We start from the raw sequence: 13,366 nt of genomic DNA, 5'->3' as shown, positions 1-13,366 counted from the left end.
ACTCCACCACTATGAGAGGATCTCGTCCCGAGATCTAGGATGGCACCGGAGGGAAAACGGAAGAGAAAGAGAAGAGGTAAAACCAAGTTGCTTCTTTGACAAATGAGTGAAACCACGAGCCTTGAGCGGTTGAACAAATTGAAAGAAAGAATGCAACGAGAAAGAGCGAAGTTGAAAGCACTCCATTAGGAAAAGGAACAAGGAAGAAGAAATTCGAACAGCACTCCGGTTGAAAAGAGATGAAGGACTTGATAAAAAGAAAGAACTTGAACAGAGGACACAACACTCTGGTTAAATGGGATAAGCAAGGAAAAGAATATGAACTTGGCAAAATGAGTTGATGTGACGAGGACAACAACATCACAATGCCTCCAGAAGAAAAGAGAGCATGGAATGGAATGAACGGAAGGAGAAAACAATATCTTCTATCTCAAATGAGCTTGGAAAAGGCATCCTTAGGAGAAGGGTCGAACGGAGTTGTTGGAAAAACAAAAACGAAAAGGATAAGGTTGATATGGACTTATAGAAGACATCTCAAAATTATGAGGTGACAACTTGCCACTCACGAAAAAGATTTGATTGGATTGATATCAACAAGGAGACGAGAAACTTATTTCACCGGGAGGATAAAAGAAGAACTTGGGTCATTTATGAGTACCATAAACCAGACACAAGATAACTCCAACAAAGAGGTTGATGGATTTAATATATCTCATTCTTAACAACAAGTGAATCATGAAGCATGACTCAAAATATCAAGAATGACATAATACCACCTCCAATGATACGGAAGGAAGAATAGCACTCCGGATTGCAAGATGAAGAATGCTTGAGCTCCTTAGAAAAGAATCTCAATGAACACTTCGAGAAGGAATACAATCCTTGATGAACCATCATGTAGAACCTTCATGAAGAACTCCGGTTAAAAGAATGATCACAAAGAAGTGAAGGATGAAAAGAATAAGGTTGAAGCCTTGCAATGATTAGATGAAGCTTGCGACGAGATAAAAGAGAGATCTTGAAACTCCGGGAAAAGAAAAGATGAACACAATTGGAATCAAGAAGTTGATGCACCTCCGGAATAAGGAATTAATCGCTTGGATGAACAAGAATAAGAATTACGTTATGCGTATCCTTCACCAATTTAAATTGATGACAATCAACGTATTTGTCATACTACTTATTTTTGTAGAAAGGATTAAGATAGATATAGCGGAAACTTGGGAAAACCTTCAACGAACCATCAGTAGAATTGAATGAACGAAGATAACATAAAGAAAACACCGGGAAGAATTAGCAAATGAACGAAGATACATGAGAGAGTTTAGATACAAAAGAACGAAGAGATCATGAACTGATTAGAGGATATTTGAACGATGCACCGGTAAGATTGGAGAATGATGACTAACAACTAAGAATGAATAAACCTGAATTGATGGACTCTGGATAACAAACTGAGAAGGCTCTTGAATTGCTCCGGATAGGTAAAAAAGAATTTTCACAATCAAAACAATTATGAGAGGATGGCCTCGAACTAGAACCATTAATCTTGAAGAGAAAAGAACAAGATTGATAGAAAGAACTTCTTTGGTCTTCAAATGATGAGAATGACAATGAGAAGCACCACCAAGAATTATTGAGGCACACCTGAATGAAGAACGGAAAAGTTGAGCCAACAATGAAAAGAATTTGAAAGATCTTGGAGAAAAGCATTTGACTGATGAAAAATTCATTCTTACGTCAAACTTGGAAAAGAATTTGAGAGTAACGCCGGGAAAAGAGAAGAGTCAGGTAAGATCCTGGGAAAAGACCTGTGGGTTAGGGCCCACTTAAAAGATACACCGTTGAACGATTTGAAGGAGAGATTGCACCGGTTGAATTAAATGGCTTGAATACGATAGGAACTCGAAAGATCTTCAACGAATGCAGAGTGGAAAACACGAATCTTCGAGATATCTTGAGCACTCCGGAACAATTGAATAGCGAGAAATGACTGAATATAAGGTGCACCGGCATGAGAAGGCATTTGAAATAAGGAAAAGAATATGATCAAACACCGAAATCTTGAATTGAATCCACCAAAGAAGATAAAAGAACAATGAATGATAAACTTGAGGCTCCGTTAGAATCTTCATGAGCATCACCGGGTAAGAACATTCATGGAAAAGGAATGGAGAGACTTCACAAGAATAAAATGGATACCTGATGAAGAAATCTAGGTCCTCGAAGAAACAAAGGGAGGGAGGGTGGGAAAACAAAAGCAACTTGAAGACGGATGAAGCAAACACTGTTGAGAAGAACTGATAATTGATCTTGTGAATGTTGACAAGATTGGATCCACTTGAAGAGACACACATCGGTTGAAAAGGATTGGCATGACAATCTTGATTATCATGAAGGATTAGTATTCACATAGAACTATGAGAACACCGTTTAGGAAAGGTATGGAATCAAACACTTGACATTGAAGCAACTCGGATACCACAACTCAAAACAAAACAAAGGATTGGCTTGCAAAATAAGCCGGAACAAACATATGATAGAGATTTCGTCCGAAGTTTTCGTGGTGGGGCCTACACGGGCTCGATCGTACAGCACCATCGTGTACAAGGCAGTGCACATGACATACAAAGCGTCCCCGAGTCGGCATAGCCAAGGACTCTTTAAGACACAACGAGACCACTATAAAACCAACCGTGAATAGGCGGACCACTAGACGTCGAACCCCAATTTCATATCATACATCCGTCGAAAAGAAATCCTAAGAGCTACTTGAATTCCCACTTATAAACTCCTGAAATTTTCCGGTTATGCAATCAGGTGTTGGGGATACAGGGGAAGCATAATATCTCACCCAAATCTAGCAAATCCTACATCCAGCTGTATCCATCCTTCAACACATAACCAAGAAACCTTCGGAAATCGTCTACCTCAACCTTCGAAAAGCATCCGTTATAAGAGTTATGGCAATACTCCCGAACTCCCGCCCCAGTACTGGGTGGCGTCGAGGTTATCTCACCAACAACTGCATAAAAGAGATTTTCGATATCGGCGAACTAAACTCAGGTATTCCAGAACTGCAACGATAAAATTGTGACGACAACACCTCGGAGCTCAACTCCCCGGGACACTGCCACAACCCCTAAATGACAGGAGGCACCAAGAACAATGTTCTCGTCACAAAACCATCGGAACGATTCCAAGATACCCGCGTGATCTTAAATTTTTTTAGTGAAATTTGAGAAGAGAAGAGTCAAAACTCTACGTCAAGATGCCTTAACAGAGCGATGAAGGGACTGGGGAGTAAAAAGAATTCCTAAACTCTCTGATATATAATTCCTAAATGACTCAAAATATTTTTCTAGACTCAACAACGGCTGCTAATTCGATCAAGCAGGGGGGCTCCTAAGGTCGGGGAAGGCTCTGATACCAACTTGTATCGCCCTCGATGCGGCTATATCTCCCACGTGTTGAAGCACAACTTAGAGGCATAACCGCATTGAAAGCAATCTCGCAAGTGAGGTAATCTTCACACAACCCATGTAATACATAAAGGAAAGATATACATAGTTGGCTTACAATCGCCACTTCACACAATTACATGAATAAAGCATTACATCAATCAGATACAATCAAGGTCCGACTACGGAACCAAAATAAAAGAAGACTACCCCAAATGCTACACAGATCCCCGATTGACCCCAACTGGGCTCCACTACTGATCAACTAGAACGAAACAACATAAAGGATAAGATCTTCAGCGAGCTCCTCCTTGAGCTTGTTTGCGTCACCTGCACGGACTCATCGTCACCTGTAAGCTGGTTTTGGAAGTATTCTGTGAGTCACGGGGACTCAGCAATCTCGCACCCTCGCGATCAAGACTATTTAAGCTTATAGGTAGGGTAAAAGGTATGAGGTGGAGCTGCAGCAAGCGACTAGCATTTATGGTGGCTAACATACGCAAATGAGAGCGAGAAGAGAAGGCAAAAGCACGGTCGAACAATTATGATCAAGAAGTGATCCTAGAACAACCTACGTCAAGCATAACTCCAACACCGTGTTCACTTCCCGGACTCCGCCGAGAAGAGACCATCACGGTTACACACGCGGTTGATGCATTTTAATTAAGGTCAACTTCAGGTTTTCTACAACCAGGCGTTAACAAATTCCCATCTGCCCATAACCGTGGGGACGGCTTTCGAAAGTTCAATCCCTGTAGGGGTATCCTAACTCAGCCCATCGCAAGCTCTCACGGTCAACGAAGGATAAACCTTCTCCTGAGACATTCCGATCAGACTTGGCATCCCGGTTCTACAAGGCAATTTCGACAAGGTAAAACAAATCCAGCAACACCGCCCGAATGTGCCGACAAATCCCGATAGGAGCTGCACATATCTCGTTCTCAGGGCACACTCAGATGAGACTAGCTACGAGTAAAACCAACCCTCAAGTTTCCCCGAGGTGGACCCGCAGGCAGCTCAGTTCGGACCAACACTCAGAGGAGCACTGGCCGGGGGGGGGGGGTTAAAATAAAGATGACCCTCAGGAGCGCGACTCCCAAGGGAAAAGAAAAGGCTAGGTGGCGAATGGTAAAACCAATGTTGGGCATTGCTGGAGGAGTTTTATTCAAGGCGAACTGTCAAGGGGTTCCCATTATTACCCAACCACGTAAGGAACGCAAAATCCTGGAATATAACACCGATATGACGGAAACTAGGGCGGCAAGAGTGGAACAAAACACCAGGCATAAGGCCGAGCCTTCCACCCTTTACCAAGTATATAGATGCATTAATTAAATAAGATATATTGTGATATCCCAACAAGTAAACAATGTTCCAACGAGGAACAACATCTCCATGTTCCAACAAGGAACAAACTTCAATCTTCACCTGCAACTAACAACGCTATAAGAGGGGCTGAGCAAAGCGGTAACATAGCCAAACAACGGTTTGCTAGGACAAAGTGGGTTAGAGGCTTGGTTCAACAATATAGGAGGCATGATAAGCAAGTGGTAGGTATCGCAGCATAGGCATAGCAAAAGAGCGAGTAACTAGCAAGCAAAGATAGAAGTGATTTCGAGGGTATGGTCATCTTGCCTGAGATCCCGCAAGGAAGAAGAACGAGTCCATGAAGAAGACAAACAGACGTAGTCGAACGGGTCCTCACAAACACGACGTTATCGGAACCAACCCGAAGAAGCAATCACCGGAAAGGAGCAAACAACATAGTAAACAACCACCACATAAACATGACATGATGCACAATCAAGTATGATGCATGTCCGGTTTAATGAAGCATAGCATGGCAAAATGCACAAACAATCCTACAAATTAAGTGGAGCTCAACATGCAACTCCGTTGCATATTGACGAAACACCACATGACTTATTTAGTTCTCTCTCGTTTATGTACCCAACAAGATTAAATGTTGTTAGCATGGCAAGAGGTGAAACATGAAGAAACTATCTAATCTAGGCAAGTTTAAATGAGGCCGGAGGCAACGAACAACAATTCCGGTAAATCCCCATATGCATATATTAGGTTTGGTATTGTTCTTCCCTAAACACAATTTTAGGGTTGTTAAACATGCAAAACAAGTACACCATGTTAAACTAGGCATTTTTCTACCCCATTTACATATAAAGTTTGTTACAAACCGAGTTACGGTTAAATAGTTATGAATTTAATCATTTTAGCAAGTTATTTAAGCAAGGTTTAAAGAAACAACATTTAAACATGTTAAACATGCTTGAAAGTGGCAAATTATTAATCTACACAAAATTCAAAGCATTTTACATATATAACTTATTTTAATATGATGCACGGTTGGTGAGTTATAATATGCATGATGTTTAGGGACTTTTCTGCAAAATGGGCGTTCTCTGGAATAATAGACAAAATCATCTAGAGGGAAAAAACATGACATGGGCCAAAACTGCACTTGGGCCAACAGTGCAAAAGGTGGGGGCAGCAGAGCTCACCCTGGGCTTGGCCCGGTGGGTGGAGAGGGAGAGGCCGGCAGGGGCGCGCAGGGTCGGCCCGCTTGGCTCGATCGAAAGAGTCAACGCGGCTTGGCTCGCTCGTGTTCTGACTGAAGAAGCAGAGGAACGCAGCAGTTCGGCGTGGCGGGACATGGCAGCAGGGCAGCGACGATACTTGGGAGCGACGCGGTGCGAAGCGAGCAAGGAGGCAGGGGCTTGTCGGCGGCGCGAGAAGCGGCTGGTCTCCGACGCGGTGCAGCAGCGGCGGAGCAGATCTTGCCGGAGAAGAGGTCGCGGATGGCGGAGCTACTCCCTGAAGAAAACTGGTGGCGCGGCGGTTTCAGAGAGGAAGATACTTGGGAGAAGAAAAGGGAGACGGGGAGACGGAAGGGAGATGAGGCATGGGGCAGCCCGGACCTGCTGCTAGTACGGTAGCTCGCCGACTAGGGCTCGAGGCGCGATGGCGTTGGTCACAGGCAGAGGCACCAAATGGAGCTGCGGCTTCATCAGGACTTCGCGGCGCCGGCGGCAGGGACTTGAGGCGACGGCGGCGGTGGTGCTGCGAGCCACCGGATTCGGCGGGGAGCAAGTCGGCAGAGGAGGCAGCTGCGCTTGACGCTCGAGACGGACAGAAGGGGACGGGGTCGGCCTGGCGAGGAGGACTTGGTGCGAATCCATGGCGGCGCTAGACACGGGTGACGGGGCGCAGGAGGTCCAGGAACAAAGTGAGTAGGCGAGGGCAGCCATAGCGTTCGGCGATTGCGTTCGATTACTGCGATAAGAAGCAGAGGAGGGGATTTGAGAGCTCCGGGAGAGAGAGAGAGATGAGCAGAGGAGTGAGATGCAGGAGAGGGGGCGCGGGACTGGCCTGGTGTTCATCCAGTGTGGAAACGGCCCCGGGCGATGGATCAAGGGAGGGTGCGCGGCGACGATGAGGTTCGGGACGGGGATGCCGGCGTAGAGAGGAGCGCTCGGGCGCTGCTACTGATTGGGTGGCGCAGAAAACAAGGGAAGATGGCGGCGGTGGTTTGGGCAGGTGGGATCCCAATGTGGATTCGGTGGAGTGGCGGCGACGACGAGTGGATGCGACAAGATCCCTAGGTTTTAGGGTTTGGGTCTAAAGATGGACTGGGGTGTACATATGGATAGGAAAGGAGAGGAGTTGGATCATCCGATCAAAATCCGAGGGTCGAGAATAGATAGGCTAGGAAAATCCAAATAAGAAACGGAGATGTTTCGTAGATGTTTGGGGTTGATCCGGATCCAATGGTGATGACTGCTCGGGTCGGGTCCGGGACAACTTCCGGACGCGCGCGAGGGGTTCGATGCACTGTGCAGAGAGGGTTAGCCTGGGCCTAGGTGGACTGTGGAGAGCGGGTTGGTCTGAGAGAAAAGGGGAGAGATGCAGCCTGACATGGTTTCGGGAGACCGAAAACGTCCGACGTTAGACCGGCTATAGTGCCGCTATAGTTAAACGTTGGGGCATCAAACGGACTCCGAACGCGATGAAACTTGGCAGACGCCTACCTACAGCAAAACAACACCGCATGCCAACTTTCAACCCATTCTGAGAACATTTTTCGGCCACTTATAAAATAATATTTCGGACATGCCGCGGGAGCGTGCAAGTGTGTCTGGGCTCAGAAGGGACAACGGAAAGAACTGGGAGACCGGGACAGATGCAAGTTTTAAAACATGATGATGCAATGCACATGATGACATGATAAGATGCAACACGCAAGCAAAAGACAAGGCAACAACAGCGAATAACTGGAAGACACCTGACACATCATTCTCGGGGCATTACAAGGATGCAGATTAATAGCCAAAGACAATGGAGCGCAACAAGGGCCGTCCAAGGGCCCGTGCGAGCTGTGCGCTCGCACGGGGCCCCGAAAATCCAGGGGCCCCAACTAGGATCCATATGCATATATGTATAGTCTGAAAAAAATTCAGTTTTAGGCCTTGTTGGGCCTGGTCCGGTCAAGTCTCGAGCGACACGCTTTCCCGTCGCGTGGATTGATCGATCGTAGATGAAACGACAGCCCCAGCGCAGTACCTTCCGTAACTTCCGCTTCCTATTCCCTGCCTGATCGCTAGGCTTTCCATCTCCCCATCCCTTCCGACTAAATCGGCGGCTCGGTGGCAATCGCGTTGCAACCTTGCAGGTTCAGCGAGGCGACGGGCAAGAAGCGGACTACTTTCTAGCGCTGGACGCCATCGCGCCGGCGGCCTGCCGACAGTGCCGCGGTGCCGCCCAACAGGAACAGAAGACCAACCGGTGTGGTTGCCCTCCCTGCTCCCTACACTCTCCCCTTTTCTCTAATTTTGATACAAATTACAGAGCTGTGTTAATATGTTTGGGAGCGATTTTTTGTGCAGTCGTTCAAGTTCAGAAGTAGTCAAAGATTTGAGAATTTCAGTAGTTGCTCGTACTGTCATCCAAGTACAAAATCAAGGATCTATCTGATTGTAAGTTTTTTGAACTACCTATACATGTCACAAGCCTATATTTCATGTGAGCTCATTAGTTCAAATAAATTTAAAGAGTATATATTTCATTGAAACAGAAATAATCATGCATTCTAGTTCTGGAAGAAAGTATGATTCTGGTGCCTTCAAGCATAAGAAGAAACAGAAATTAGAAGAAGATGCTGAAATTCAAAGGGGTGCTCTTGATAAATATGTTGTGATAGTACCCCAAAATAATTCTGAAAATCATACTCCAGATGGTAATATTGATGATGGTCACGATGATAATGCAGTAGAGGTTGAGGTTGTCACTGCAGAAATTCATGAAGGTGATCATGGTCTTGCTGATAATGCGCAAGAGGTTGAGGTTGCCGCTACAGAAATTGATGAAGGTAATGATGTCAATATTTTAGATGAATATCATGATCCTAATATTTCGGATGACATGAATAATTCCATTCAGCCTGATATATTTGATCCTAGAAATTGGGATGGACTTGATCCGAAAAAGATTGATATCTTGCTGCAAAGGGGTCCTAAAAGAGAACATATTGAGTATGGTCCTTATGACAAGTTCTCTAGAAGGTTTTCTACATTATTATTTAGTAGAATTCTCCCAAATGGAGAAAAGTTTGACAGAGAGTGGCTTGTGTACAACAGAGGCCTCGATAAAGCATTTTGTTTTTTTGCAAATTATTAAAAAGGGGGCATGTGAGAGGACAGCTAGCAAATGAGGGTTTAAGTGACTGGATTCATCTTGGGGCTAGACTAAAAGAGCATGAATCAAGTAGAGAGCATATCACAAATATGACTGCATGGTATGACTTCCGTCTCAGGATGCAAAAGAATCAAACAATTGACAAAGTTGCTCAGCGAGAACTTGAAAAGGAAAAGGAGCATTGGAGAAAAGTTTTGCTCAGGATTTTGTTGATTGTAAAATTTCTTGCAGAACATAATATAGCATTTTGTGGCAGCAATAGCAAGTTGTACCAAGAGAACAATGGGAATTTCCTAGGACTGATTGAAATGTTGGCTGAATTTGACCCAGTTATCAAAGAGCATGTTGACCGCATCACCAATGAAAAAATTCGTGATCACTACCTTGGCCCTTCTATACAGAATGAGTTAATAAACATGCTCGCTACTGCCATCAGGTCAAGAATCATTGAAAAGGTAAAGGAAGCAAAATATTTCTCAGTTATTCTTGATTGTACTCCTGATGCAAGCCACCAAGAACAAATGTCTTTTATAATTAGGTATGTAGATACATCTTCTGCTTCTGTTTGCATCGAAGAATTTTTCTTAGGCTTTTTGGAGGTGAATGATACCACTGGGCAAGGTTTGTTTAATGTTCTAGAAGAGGAGTTGAATAATCTTAGCCTTGATGTGGACAATGTGAGAGGGGAGGGTTATGATAATGGGTCAAATATGAAAGGAAACGATAAAGGGGTACAAAAGAAATTTCTGGACAAATATCCAAGGGCATTTTATTCAGCTTGTGGTTGTCATAGTCTAAATCTGGCACTATGCGATATGGCGAAGTCTTGTCGTAAAGCAACAGACTTCTTTGGAATTATACAACGCTTCTATACAATATTTGCTAATTCGACTAAACGATGGCAAATTCTCAAAGATAACTTAAAGAAGTTGACTGTCAAGTCATTGTCATCTACTCGTTGGGAGAGTCATGTTGAGAGTGTTAAGGCTATACGGATTCAAATGCCAGAAATAAGAGAGGCTTTACTACAAGTGGCTGAAACTGATAAGGATCCATTGACAAGTAGTGAAGCACAATCATTGGCAGAAAATGAACTTGGTGGTTTTGAATTTTTAGTGTCAATAATTATCTGGTATGATATATTATCCGCTGTTAATTTGGTCAGCAAGCAACTACAATCAAAGGACATGCTTATTGATATTGCAATTGAGTCTATACAGGGTCTACTTTCCTTTTTCAAGAAGTATAGAGAAACTGGCTTTTCAAAAGCATTGGAAGATGCAAAAGAAATTGCACTTGAGATGGATATTCATCCAGAGTTTCGCACCAAGCGGAAAATCAAAAGAAGAAGACAATTCGATGAGGGTGCAGATGATGCATCTATTGCTTCACAATCTGCAGAGGAGTCATTTAGGGTCAATTATTTTCTGCAAGTGGTCGATCAAGCTATAGTTTCACTTACCAGGAGGTTTGAGCAATATCAGGGGTATGAAAAAACTTTCGGTTTCTTATTTACTTTAGATAGGCTGCGATCTATGGATGATAAGAGTTTGCTGGCTGCTTGTGTTAATCTTGAGGATGCACTTAAGAGTGGAGAACACAAAGATATTGATGGAGCTGAATTGTTTTACTAGTTAATTTTCATCCAGGATTTAGTTAAGAAATCTATGGGCCCCATTGATATTCTTGAGATTCTGATGAAGCGCCCCTTCTATCCTAATGCTATTATTGCGTACAGGATTTTGTTAACCATTCCTGTAACTGTTGCAACTGCGGAAAGGAGCTTCTCTAAACTCAAGTTGTTGAAATCATATTTGCGTTCAACTATGACACAAGAAAGACTCAATGGTTTGGTGACAATAGCACTTGAAAATGATGTCTTGGAGAAGATTAATTATGAAGATGTCATTGAAGATTTCATTTCAAGGAACACAAGACGGATGGCACTTTTCAATAGAGAATGAGGTCAGTTTATTGGTTTTAGTATTTCGCATTGATACTTTAGAATATTCTAAGCATTGTATGAAATAATATAAATTTTAATTACATAATTAGGTGATTATTCTTACGTAATTGTGTATTTTTTAAAATTTAGGGCCACATTTTTCTTTTCGCACCGGGCCCCCGAATTCCTGGAGATGGCCCTGAGCGCAACACAAAGTACCTCCACAAGAGTAGTGCAGGAAGGAGTTCTTGGCCCAGATCATGTTGCACAAGTAGGCATTCTTAATAGTGTTTGTTAATATTCCCATTGTGCCGGTATAATTTCCTTTATTTCAATGCGATCTGCTTCTCATGTTTCGTTTGTTATTTGAAGATTGTGAGTCGATGGACAGGAATTCCCGTCGCCACCCTTGATGAAGAGGAGAAGGATAAGTTGATCCACCTTGCTAACAGGTTGCATGAGCGAGTCGTTGGCCAGGATGAAGCGGTCAATTTGGTTGCACAAGCAGTGTTACGTGCCAGAGCCGGTCTTGATCAATCTGCCCAACCGATAGGATCTTTCCTCTTTCTAGGACCGACAGGTGTGGGAAAGACCGAGCTCGCAAAAGCTCTTGCTGAGCAACTATTCAATACGGAGAAGATGTTGGTTCGCTTTGACATGTCTGAGTATGTTAATAGTGGATCTGTGTTGCGCCTCATTGGAGCACCTCCGAGGTTTGTGTAGTGTTCTCTTTGTTAACATTATATTTCCATACTTATCCTCGCTTTGGCTAATTTTAGTGCTTGTTTTGTGACATTTCAAGTTATCATGGTCATGAAGATGGTGGGCAACTGACTGAGAAAATCAGGACGCGCCCGTACAGTGTCATACTCTTTGATGAGGTGGAGAAGGCTGATCCGTCGGTGTTTAATGTTTTTCTCCAGCTCCTTGATGATGGTATGTTGACTGATGGCAAGGGACAGACCGTGGATTTCAAGAATACCATCATCATTATGACATCAAATATGGGAGCAGAGCACCTAACAGCAGGAATGAATGGAGAAACAACAATGGAAGAAGCACGCAGTCTTGTTATGGAGCAGGTTTGTGAACAAACTATTTTCTTAAGGTGCAATAGTTGTATTATTATTTTCATATATACTTGTTTGGGCAGGTTCAAAAATGCTTCAAGCCCGAGCTTCTCAACAGATTGAGTGAGGTGGTGATATTTGAACCTCTTTCGCATGACAAACTAAAGGAGGTAGTCAAAATCGAGATGAAGATTATTATTGCCAATGTGGCTAACAAGGGCATCTCTCTAGTTGCAAGTGATGATGCGCTAGGTGTCATTCTATCAGAATCATACAACCCAGTAAGTGAAGTTAATTTTCAGTTTTAGAAAAGAAGACATGAGTATTCACCAATCTATATGTTTTAGTAATCATGCTACTCTCCCCATAGATGTATGGTGCAAGGCCCATAAGGAGGTGGGTGCACAAGAATGTCATGACAAAGCTCTCGGAGTTGTTGGTCAAAGGGGAAGTCGATGAGGGCACTATGGTTTCCGTTGATTCTACGACCGATAAGAAGGGGCTGGAATATCAAGTGGTGAAGAAGTTGATAGAGGAACAGGGCAAGAAGCCAGTGATGGAGGTTCCTAGCGACTCCTACGATAGTCACGATGTGGTCGAGGTCTTTCCCGTGGCGAAGAAGGAAAAGGTGGTGGACTTTTAGCATACCAACAGATGGCAAGTGAATGATCTCATCTAATCAGTGGTAGCGCTTTGGTAATAAAAGATGCTTCTTTTAGGTATTACTAGTTAATCACCAACATCAAGATAACGGTATGTGTGGTCTAGGCTTTACATCATTATTTTGCTAGTTTATTGCTCCCTAATCTATTGCTTGCAACCTTGCCTTCCTTTATCTGTCTTGAACCTAAATTTGTGTTATGAGACAGTTACGATCTATATATGTGTGTAATGTGGTGCCTATGTTGTATTTAGATGTTACTCGAGCTTGTTGCAGTCTTTTCTCGAATCAACGGTGTGAGAGGTGGAAATTAGAAAAAAATAAGCTGGACCATTGGATGATGACTTGATGGCATATATCTGGATGAATAAATCTATGCACAATTTTTTGAAAGGCCCCTCACTCAAAGTAAGTTTTCTTTCGATACCCTCTGGTTCAATCTCGTCTCCCCCACATAAAAGCGATGTAGGACCCAAAGAATCCCTAGCGGCGTGCTAGTGGAGGGGCTGATCCATCTCCG

The 13,366-nt window shown here is 43.6% G+C and overlaps 1 pseudogene; it reads left to right on the top strand.

The window, feature by feature from the left end:
* LOC123129644 (chaperone protein ClpB1-like) overlaps nt 1-12,828 on the top strand; it is a 30,179-nt pseudogene extending 17,351 nt beyond the window's left edge.
* Nucleotides 12,829-13,366: the final 538 nt, after the last annotated feature.

The sequence above is a fragment of the Triticum aestivum genome, chromosome 6A, assembly GCF_018294505.1.
Source record: "Triticum aestivum cultivar Chinese Spring chromosome 6A, IWGSC CS RefSeq v2.1, whole genome shotgun sequence".
In the NCBI taxonomy this organism is placed as follows: domain Eukaryota; kingdom Viridiplantae; phylum Streptophyta; class Magnoliopsida; order Poales; family Poaceae; genus Triticum; species Triticum aestivum.
Note: the sequence above shows the minus strand (reverse complement) of the source record. Positions and strands in the feature narration are given on the sequence as shown.